The sequence below is a fragment of the Xenopus tropicalis genome, chromosome 3 (assembly GCF_000004195.4).
Source record: "Xenopus tropicalis strain Nigerian chromosome 3, UCB_Xtro_10.0, whole genome shotgun sequence".
Classification (NCBI taxonomy): domain Eukaryota; kingdom Metazoa; phylum Chordata; class Amphibia; order Anura; family Pipidae; genus Xenopus; species Xenopus tropicalis.
In genome coordinates this window covers 109,681,341-109,691,795 of record NC_030679.2, presented here as the reverse complement: position 1 = coordinate 109,691,795, position 10,455 = coordinate 109,681,341, and positions in this window count along the sequence as shown.

Below are 10,455 nucleotides of genomic sequence, written 5' to 3'. Positions count from 1 at the left end.
CAAAGGCCATAGCACAAGCCAGCAGTCATGAAAAATGGCAGTCGCATAGCAATCAAACATTTCCCAATGTTAGTAGACACAGAAGTACATGCCTGTAAACACAACAAAAAGAAAAAGGAGTTGTCGAACTACAACTCTGCTCATACCTGGAAAGGAAAAAACTGCCTTTTAAGCCAAAGACCAAAACTAGGGCCTGCCAGAAATAAAATAAGCAGGAAAAAGGTACAATACTGCCACAGCAGAAACCCCAGTTAAACCAGGAAGCCCCTGATGAAATAATGAGCTCCTATACCTGCTGTGTCTGCACGGTAGATCGACTCACAATGAAAATCTAAAGATATGAAACAGCAATAGCAAGGAGCCCTAGAAGCATACAAGCACCTTACAGGATAAAATTGGCTTGTAGACAAAATCCAAACTCCAGTCAGGACCCTGGAGTAAGGTTGGTTATAAGGTGCAGACTCCCTGGAAGAAAAGGAGATATTATACTGCTACAGCAGTGCAACTCCCAGCCAGTCTGGACGCACCTGGTATAATAATGAGCTCCCATTCCTGCTGTGTCTGCACAGAGGACTCACAAGAGACTTTAGGCTGATGCCACACCAGGCGTAGGGCTGATTTTTTCGGCAAGCGGAAAAACGCTTGCCGAAAATTCAGCCCTACGCCTGCTACTTGTGCCTGCACCCGGATGAATGGGATACGCTCGGGTGCAGGCACATGTAGCCGATATACGCACGAAAACGCGAGAGAATGCAAAGTCTCGCGTTTTCGTGCGTATATCGGCTACATGTGCCTGCACCCGAGCGTATCCCATTCATTCGGGTGCAGGCACAAGTAGCAGGCGTAGGGCTGAATTTTCGGCAAGCGTTTTTCCGCTTGCCGAAAAAATCAGCCCTACGCCTGGTGTGGCATCAGCCTTAGGTACCAAACAATAAATACACAGAGCCCTAGAGCATATAATAAGATATAATAAGATAATATTGGCTCATTAGTAAAATTCAAATTTCAGTCAGAAACCTGGAGAAAGGTTGGTTATTAGGTGCAGGCTCCCTGTGAGAAAGGAAGGAGATACCATACTGCTACAGCAGTGCAATTCCCAGGCAGTCTTAGAAGCACCTGGTGTAATGAGCACCCATACCTGCTGTGCCTACACAGAGGACTCAGGCTTACAGTAAAAACACTATAGATATTAAACATCAATAGCAAAGTGTCCTAAAGGAGCACATACACCTTACCAGATAGCAGTGAGTAGTCAGCAGGATGGAAATTCCCACAATATCCCAGAAAGCCTTCAGCTGAGGTACATAATTAGCTCATTAGTATATGAAGAAAGCCCAGGGTCTTAATAATTGGTAAAACCCTAAGGCTAATGCCACACGAGGCGTAGGGCTGAAATTTTCGGCAAGCGGATAAACGCTTGCCGAAAATTCAGCCCTACGCCTCCTACTTGTGCCTGAACCCGAATGAATGGGATACGCTCGGGTGCAGGCACATGTAGCCGATATACGCAAGAAAACGCGAGACTTTGCATTCTCTCGCGTTTTCCTGCATATATCGGCTACATGTGCCTGCACCCGAGCGTATCCCATTCATTCGGGTGCAGGCACAAGTAGCAGGCGTAGGGCTGATTTTTCGGATTTTTCGACAAAATCGAACTTGTTGTGCCGAGTACGAAGGTTTCGGATTCATTAAAGCTTGGTTATCGTGACTTTGCTTGGGCCAGGTTGGAGCTGCAGAGTGCCATTGAGTCCTATGGGAGACTTTCCTTGGGCCAGGTTGGAGCTGCAGAGTGCCATTGAGCCCTATGGGAGACTTTCCTTGGGCCGGGTTGGAGCTGCAGAGTGCCATTGAGCCCTATGGGAAACTTTCCTTGGGCCAGGTTGGAGCTGCAGAGTGCCATTGAACCCTATGGGAGACTTTCCTTGGGCCAGGTTGGAGCTGCAGAGTGCCATTGAGCCCTATGGGAGACTTTCCTTGGGCCAGGTTGGAGCTGCAGAGTGCCATTGAACCCTATGGGAGACTTTCCTTGGGCCAGGTTGGAGCTGCAGAGTGCCATTGAGTCCTATGGGAGGCTTCCAAAAACAGCACAGAAGGATTAAAGTCAGAAAGGTTTTCCCACCATTTATGATTGTGCAGATACAAAAATGTTGTGACTTTCGGGTCGCCAATATGATATTATCGTTACTATTACGATTTTTTCGTAAGCATAGTCGTGACATTTCCAATTATCAGAAATTATCGAATGTTATCTGAATTTTACCCATTTTGGGATTCGAACTCGTACTTTGATGAATCTGCCCCTAAGGGGCCCATTCATTAAACCCCATTTTTTTGGTGGTTAAAATCACGATTGGAAAAAATTTGGGGTAACCACAATAATTTCTGATGTTCAAAAATGTCACAATAAAATTATTTTATCGGTCATATGAAAATATTCCCAAAGTCACAACATTTTCGGGTCTGAACATTCACGAAAACCTTTCTGGCTTTGAAACCTTCAATGTATGATTTTGGAAGCCTTCCATAGGACTCAATAGCACTCTACAGATCCAACCTGGCCAAAAGATAGTCATGATACCAAAGCTTGAATGAATTCCGAAATGGTTGTAGTCTTTGCGAAAAATACAACTTTTTCGTGGAAGTTAATGAAAACCACGAAAAAGTTGTGGAATTTTAACGAAATTATTGGACATTACGAAAGTTTTTTTCTCAAAAAAAAAAATTGTGGTTTAATGAATGGGCCCCTGTGTGATTACTGTTAAGCATTAGTGGAACATTTTGCCTTTATTTTCTCAGAGTTTGTGGGGTCAACTGAGCTGAAATGATCCATGTTTATAATTCAATTTGTCTAAGGGGCTGATTTACTAAGACACGATTTCGAATCCGAATTGGAAAAATTCCGATTGGAAACTAACATTTTGCGACTTTTTCGTATTTTTTGCGATTTTTTCGGCGTCTTTACGATTTTTGCGTAAAAACGCATTTTTTTCGGCGTTAACACTTGCGCGCAAAGTCGCGCCTTTTTCGTAGCGTTAAAACTTAAAAGGCGCGATGTTTCGCGCAAGTTTTAACGCTACGAAAAAATCGCGACTTTGTGCAACTTTCGTAAAGACGCCGAAAAACTCGCGTTTTTACGCAAAAAACGTAAAGACGCTGAAAAAATCGCGTTTTTACGCAAAAATCGTAAAGACGCCGAAAAAATCGCAAAATTACCGATCATTACGAAAAAAACGCAATCGGACGCATTCGGCCCGTTCGTGGGTTAGTAAATGTGCCCCCTAAGTGTTAAACTATTTTTATAAGGTGTGTGGCCAGAGACATTGCCACTAATACACCTACCCAAACCTGCCAAGTAGGTGGCACTACTGCCTTAAATTTGGTTCTGAAAGGCAACATGAAATATCTGTAACTTGGTAAATACACAAATCTATTCCACATACGGTATCTGGGCTTTATTATTCTTTAAGGAAGATAGATCATTACTTACAGGACAAAGTTCAGGCCATGAAGGAACTGTTATTACAAAGATTGTGAAACAGTATTTAAAAGGATGACCATAAGGGTGGTGACCCAGAGGAAGATTAGTCACCTGTGATTAATCTCGGCAACCATGGGCGACCAATCTCCCCAAAATGCCTTCCCACTGGCAATGAAATTAATCGCCAGTAGAAAGGCATAAGGATACTGCAGTAGGAAACTTTTTGGAACTTCAGAAAATATTGCAATGCATATACCTTTCCACTGGCAATTCAATTTATTGCAGGTGGGTAGCCATTAGTCATCTGTGGTAGCCAAGATTTAACCGTGGGCTAATCTCCCTGTGGGCCATCACCCTAAGGGTTACTAAAGTTGCTTTTCTGTTTCATGATTAACCATTTCCCAGCTCTACTGGGAAACCTTTACTGTCCAGGGTCCTGTCTTGCTTAAAGGATCTGTGGCGGAATGCAGCTACTCTAAGGCCAAGGAAGCATTGATGGCTGACCTGCAGGATCAATAACATTAGTGAAACCTAACAGGAGCCCATCTGCCGTTGTCTCATTGATGTATTTTTCAGCATATAGGGAGCTGTAGTAGTCGGTGAGCACTCCCATCACTTCCTTTTTTCCTAACTTATGGGTGCCGGTCCTGTTGTGCAGCTCTGTCAGGGTGTGTGGCTGGAGTGAAGTTTCCTGAAGAATAGTTACACCTTTCCCCCGTCTTAAGATTCTCCACTTCAGAGCAGAAGATGATGTGTCTGGATTCCTCTTCAAAGTGCCTTTTCAGAGGTACTTATAGCCACATCTGGTATCACTGTGATGCATTAAGAGTACTGAAAGGAAGTTACTACAATAACTGAAATTAAAAACCAACTGCTCCTATTTATGCTGCAAGTTGCAAAAGCCATCATACCAAAAAAATGGAAGGACAAAACTTCACCTACCAAACAGGAATGGATTTCTCTTCTTTAAGAAACAAGACAAATGGAAGAAATAACAGCGATTATACATGGGAAAAGTAAAAAATATTGGGAGACATGGTCCCCATGGATAAACTTCCTTAGACTCCAAAAATAGACATGTAGGGGTTTACCAAAAATGGGCCCTTAGGACAGGAACCCCTAGGACTGGCCACAGGGTGGTGATAGTAAACAGGGACACTGGGATGACTGGGTTGTTGAACAGTTAACAGGGTGTATACCTGCAGTTCGGGTTATGGCCACAGGGTGGTGCATAGGCCCATATAAGGGGATGCAGCCATGTGCTGAGGGGCAGACATTTTAGCCCAGGGGCTGCTCAGGTAGTGTGCACCCCTGGCATAGTTAATAAGATAGCAGTTCTATAAGAGGTCGCTCTAGGAGTGGCATGTAGGACACCAGGAGTTTAGAATGGGCGGACATTGCCCCTCCAGGAGTGGAAGTGAGGTTAAGACCTCCCGGCATTACATCAGCCGGAGTGCAGGGCCATAAGTGGTTAGGTAGGTGGACAAGGTCACCGCTAGCCCAGGAGGCTGGATCTGAGGGGGCTTAGGCGTGAGTACCGGGGTGGGCTGCCTGTGGTGATGCTGCCTAGCGCGAGTACCGGGAAGGACCCCAAGAGGGGGTGCCTTCTGGCGTGAGTACCGGGGAGATCACCTGGAAGGAGACACTTGGCGTGAGTACCGTGAGTTGCCCAACAGGAGAGAGCTCTCAATGAGTAGTAAGGAGGTAAAGCCCTGCATGCTGTGTGAATTAATATATGCCACTCCTGGAGAGGTCCTGCCCTAATAAACGATTCATCTAATTCATCATACTCCGTGTGTATCTGACTATTTCCTGCACAAGGATCACCTACCTGCCGGTAAGCAACTACCCCAGGGAGGGGCAAGGTACTGGGGGCTGTGTGTGGATCTCAGGCAGAGGTACTAGAGACTGTTAAGTTCCCAGGGGGTGGATTATAGTTCCACAACACCATCCCTGGGTGGAGGCACGCATTTAGGGGAGAATCCCCTGATAACCCCCATAGTAAGCGGGGGCTCAGGACTCCTGTAGCGCCAAAGAACAGTAATCAGCAGGTAGCAGCACAGAATAACCAAAAGTGGGCTACAGACAAAAAACATTTTCGTGGCTTTTTATACAAATTGAATATTCCTAGATAGGGAAACCATACAGCTCTCTCTTTAAAAGTAAGCTTTATAATATTATTCAAGATGCGATTTACTGTGAAATGATATTTCTATGATATAAAAATCTGTATACCCCCCATCCCCTCCTCTTTCTGTACCCCCCCTCCCCTTATTAAAAAGTCATAAAGATTTAAAAAAAAGTGCCTTTTCAGACTCTTCTTGGCCTCAGATCTTTTCTTACATCCCAGCCACATAGCTGAAGGACTTGAAGGGACTCTAGATTTCACTGCAGCTTTGTGACGTTCCCCCTGCGTTCACAGGCCTAACGCCTGCCCTTAGCCTGAAAGAAACTGTGCTCCTTAACTCCTCCATAACCTCATCCCTTTCAAACATTTCACAGTTACATTTCCAAGAGCCCAGACCTGGAGAAAAAAAAACACAACCCAAGGACCCCTGAAATAAAATGTTCCTTTGGTCAAAAAAGAAGCAGGGGACCATAGAATACCTAGTCTGCTTGATGGTACGTGAGGTAAATACAAAGTCAGTCCTAGAACAAACTGAGCCACTGGGGTGGCACCAACTGTAATTCACAGCACCATTCCCAATAGATCCAATAGTGTTGTTTAAGGATGCTTTGGTTACCATTTCTTTGAGCAGACTGGTGGTAACATCCAGCTTAGCACAGTTGCTGGAGCTGTGCTCATCCTCCTCTATGGGGCAGTTGAAGTCTCTGCCAAACACTACCACCCAGAAGGATGCTAGCTGCATCTGCAGGGTCTGGAATAGTTTCCAACAATTGGCCTTCTCAGGGGAAGCTTACATGTTGATAACCCTAATGGGCTTACCTGTCAAAGAACTGTCCATGACTGCAAACTAGCTTAAGTACAGAACCAACAGTGAAGATGCTCCCCCTGATCAGAATAGCAACCTCTGTAAACTCACAGCTATTGGACCACTAGGAGGGATCACCATTTTCTTCCCACATACTTCATGCATCATACCAGGTACTTTCCCATCTATTTTTTTTAACTTAAGCACCAGTCTGTTACATCCAAGGCTATGCAAGATTATGCATCCAAGGTTATGCAAATGACCCCAAGGGTCATCCTTCTAGAGTGATTAGTCAGTTAGAGACTTCTTTCACAAGGCTCCTGATTCTGTGCCCTCTCAGGTGGTAGGCTAGAATGAAGTCTAAACCAGTATGCATCCACCCGATGTTGGTGAGTTAAACAGTTTCCTCAGGGGTCTTGGTGGTTGCCGCTGCTTTGGTGTTATGAGGCTGAAGTCAACTCAAGCATGCATCCACCAGATGTTGGGGGGCAAAACAGCTTGGGATCGCTTCAAGATGAAGTGTTTCTTTTTTTAACACTACACTTGATCTTAGCCAAAAGGCAGAAAAGCAATGGATTACAAACTGTACTGCTTGAACAAACTCGTCGTGTTACCCTGGTGCTTCCTTCACCTCCCTCCCCACTTGTGCCTACTTACGCCAGCATATTTATATTCATGCTGATGGTGGCCAATTTTTTAGTTATTCAGTCATTACTGTGTGCATCTCTCTACACTGCTATTTTCCCACACCTGGGAAAATACAACTCTAGCCTCTTCATCATTTAGTCAATTCTAGTCTGTAATTTCAGCAGGTTTGTGTGTGACAGGAGCAGCAGTGACCAGATTACTGTAAATTTGTAATCACCAATGCATATATAAATATGCCTCAGTCTTAATTCATTGTCATGTCTTTTACTGCTGCTCTGCAACACTGAACTACAATATTTTAAGAGATTTTAGAGCAGCAGTGACAATTGCTGACTGCCAGTATCTGTTCTGCTGATATGCATTATATGTAGTGATGCAATAGCAGAGGAAAATTTACATATTAGAGCGGTGGTTAGCGTTCCTACATTGCAGTATTAGGCCCTGGGTTTAGGGGCGATTCTTGGTCCAAAGCTTCCCTGGGTCCAGGGGAGAGGCGCATTGCATCGGGAGCAAATTGTGCTCTCTGCACTATATCTCCACTATTAAAACCAAATTTCTGGTTCAATAACTGGAAAATAAGCCCTTAAATTTACCAGGCTATTTCTCATCCCTGGTAACTTGTGGGGCACTGCTGCCTGAGGCAAAGTTCTCACCTTGCCGCATGGCAGGAGTGCCACTGCACTAATCAAATTTCAAACTTCATGGAGTTTGCATGTTCTTCTCATGTCTTAGTTGGCTTTCTCTGAAACACTCTAAAACATACAGATAGGTTAAGGCTATGGCACATAGGGCCTTTTATATCTCCTCCAGTGTGGGCAACAAAGTTCCTTCCCAACAGCGTTATGGTAAACTGCTGGGGCGAAATTATATGCATCATGTAGAAGTCCAAAATTTACTCACTAGCAACTTTGGGCTACTACAGACAATGCATATGTCTTCCCACCAGCAATTTGATATAATGCCAGTGGGAAAGAAACTAAGAAATAAAAAGGGCATATGTTCATACACAAGTACAGTGAACGAAGTGCAATTTCAAGCGCAATTACCATTTTTTTACCACAATGCATTTTCTCTAAGAGTTCCACAAACATTGCAGTCGAAAAGGGAAGATGCTTTGACGCTATTCGCTGTGTCTGCAGTTGCATCCAGTTTGGCAATATTACTGCAAATGCACAAGCATTTCATCCCAAATCAGATGCAATTGGGTGGCAGTCCATTTAGCATCATTTCCTGTGTTCGGTGCGCAGCACCTATTTCATTAGGTGTGAAAAGAACCGTGGAGTAGTAGTTCCAGGGTTCCCCTGCATCAATAGGAAGCAGCGCTTGATTGAGAACTGAAGGCAGGAAGGACTGAGAGGATGGCACACAAAGCATTGGCTCCGCTGCTCTCAACCTGGGTTTTTTAGACAGGCGGAGAGAAGAGGATTTGCTCTGCTCTGTAGCTCTGAGAATCTGCTCTGACAAGTACAGCTGCCTGAGTGCAGGTACATGAAGCAGAGATTGGCCTGAAAATGCCTGCTTTCACGTTTTTCAGACCGAAAGCATATATATATATATATATATATATATATATAAATATAAATATATATGCTTGAATTCAGATAAAGGGTCTTTCTATAATTTGAATCTCCATACCATAAATCTACGAAAAAAAGAAATAAACTCAATAGGATTATTTTGCCTCCAATAGGGATTAATTATATCTTAGTTGCGATCAAGTACAAGGTACTGTTTTATTATTACAGGAAACAGGAAATCATGCTTACAAATTGGAATGTAGGTTTTCATGTTATGCAATATTTACTCAGCCTACGCTACTGTACATAACACCCTTAGTAAACAGGTACTATGTTTAATTATTACACCACACATGAAATTATATGTGACCCTATATGTGAAACAAATACCTGGATTTAGTTTTACATTATAGACCATGTTTTAACACCTTGGTGGAATATATCCTCGGTTGCGAACAGGCTGTCATTTACTGTCCTTTTGCTGTAATCAAATGATATTTTTACAGGTGATAAGAGTCAGCAGAGAACATATTTATTCATATAGTGTGCTGCATTCACCCTTAATTGTGGTACCTTTAGTTTGTATTTTACATGAGGACATTGCATCATATGTATATTTCATTATAAAAATAAGACAAAATGCTGTTGCATAATAGTATAGAGGCATTTTATAGACTTATAAAACTGTGACTCATTGCTTGCCTCGCCCTGCTTTCTGCTTGCTTACAATATAAAATAGAATTGAATTATAAAAACACAGTAGACCGGTGATCCCCAACCAGTGGCTCATGAGCAACATGTTACTCACCTCCCCCTTTGATGTTGCTCCCAGTGGCCTCAAAGAAGATTCCCTTTTTTAAATCTACAGCAGTCTACCCAGGGCAATCAAATAGCCAATAACGGCCCTTATCTAGTATCCCCAAATAACTTTTTCATGCTTGTGTGGCTTATCAACACTTTTTACATCTGAGTGTGACTCACAAGTAAAAAAGATTGGGGTTCCCAGCTAACTAGCACAATGTCTTTGGAAATTGACATTTTTGCATTTTGCTGTAAGAATAATATGGTTTTGGCTGAAACAGTTCCATGCGTCAGTCACAACTCGTGCACTATATATAACTCTAATTAAGTTGAATTTATCTTCCTTTAACTAGACATTAATGTAGACACTACACTGAAATGTATTTAAAGAGGAACTTCACCCAAACACAACTTAAGCTTTTTGAAAGGTAAACATAATTTCCAACAGGTTTGCAATTATGAAGAAAAAGAAGAACTGTTTTGCAGCTGGATCTCAGAATATAAAAATCGTGCTTCGGAAGCCAGAGTTCCCCTTTAAGATAAACCCCATTTATAAATAGGACATATAAAGACAATATGCCCTATATATAAATGGGGTTTTTTGGTAAAATTTGGTAATGGCATGCATTTTCAAGCATTTTGTTACTGCAGTGATACTCTGTGGGGGACAAAACCCTTTAAATCATGCACACCCCCCCCCCCACCACCACCAATCTTGTATGCCAATTGCCTTTAAATGCAGGAGCACTCGCTTGTCAGGATACAACATGGTGTTGGAGGGAGGTAAACTGAAAGGAAACATAAGAAAACATTTAATTACACAGAAGACAATAAACCAAAATAATAGCCTTCCTGATTATGTGGCCACACACCTTCAGATCTGCTCGCTTGGCGATGTCGCCAAGCGAGCGGACCTTCTCCACTCGCTTGCCGACATTACCTACTTGGCGACATCACCTATGTATGGGCGATATCGGGCGAGTCTAGGCTAATTCGGTCGTTTGGCCCTGGGGCCAAACGATCAAATTAGAACGGTGGTTTCAGGCCAGATATCGGTTAACTGCTGAATCGGTCTAAG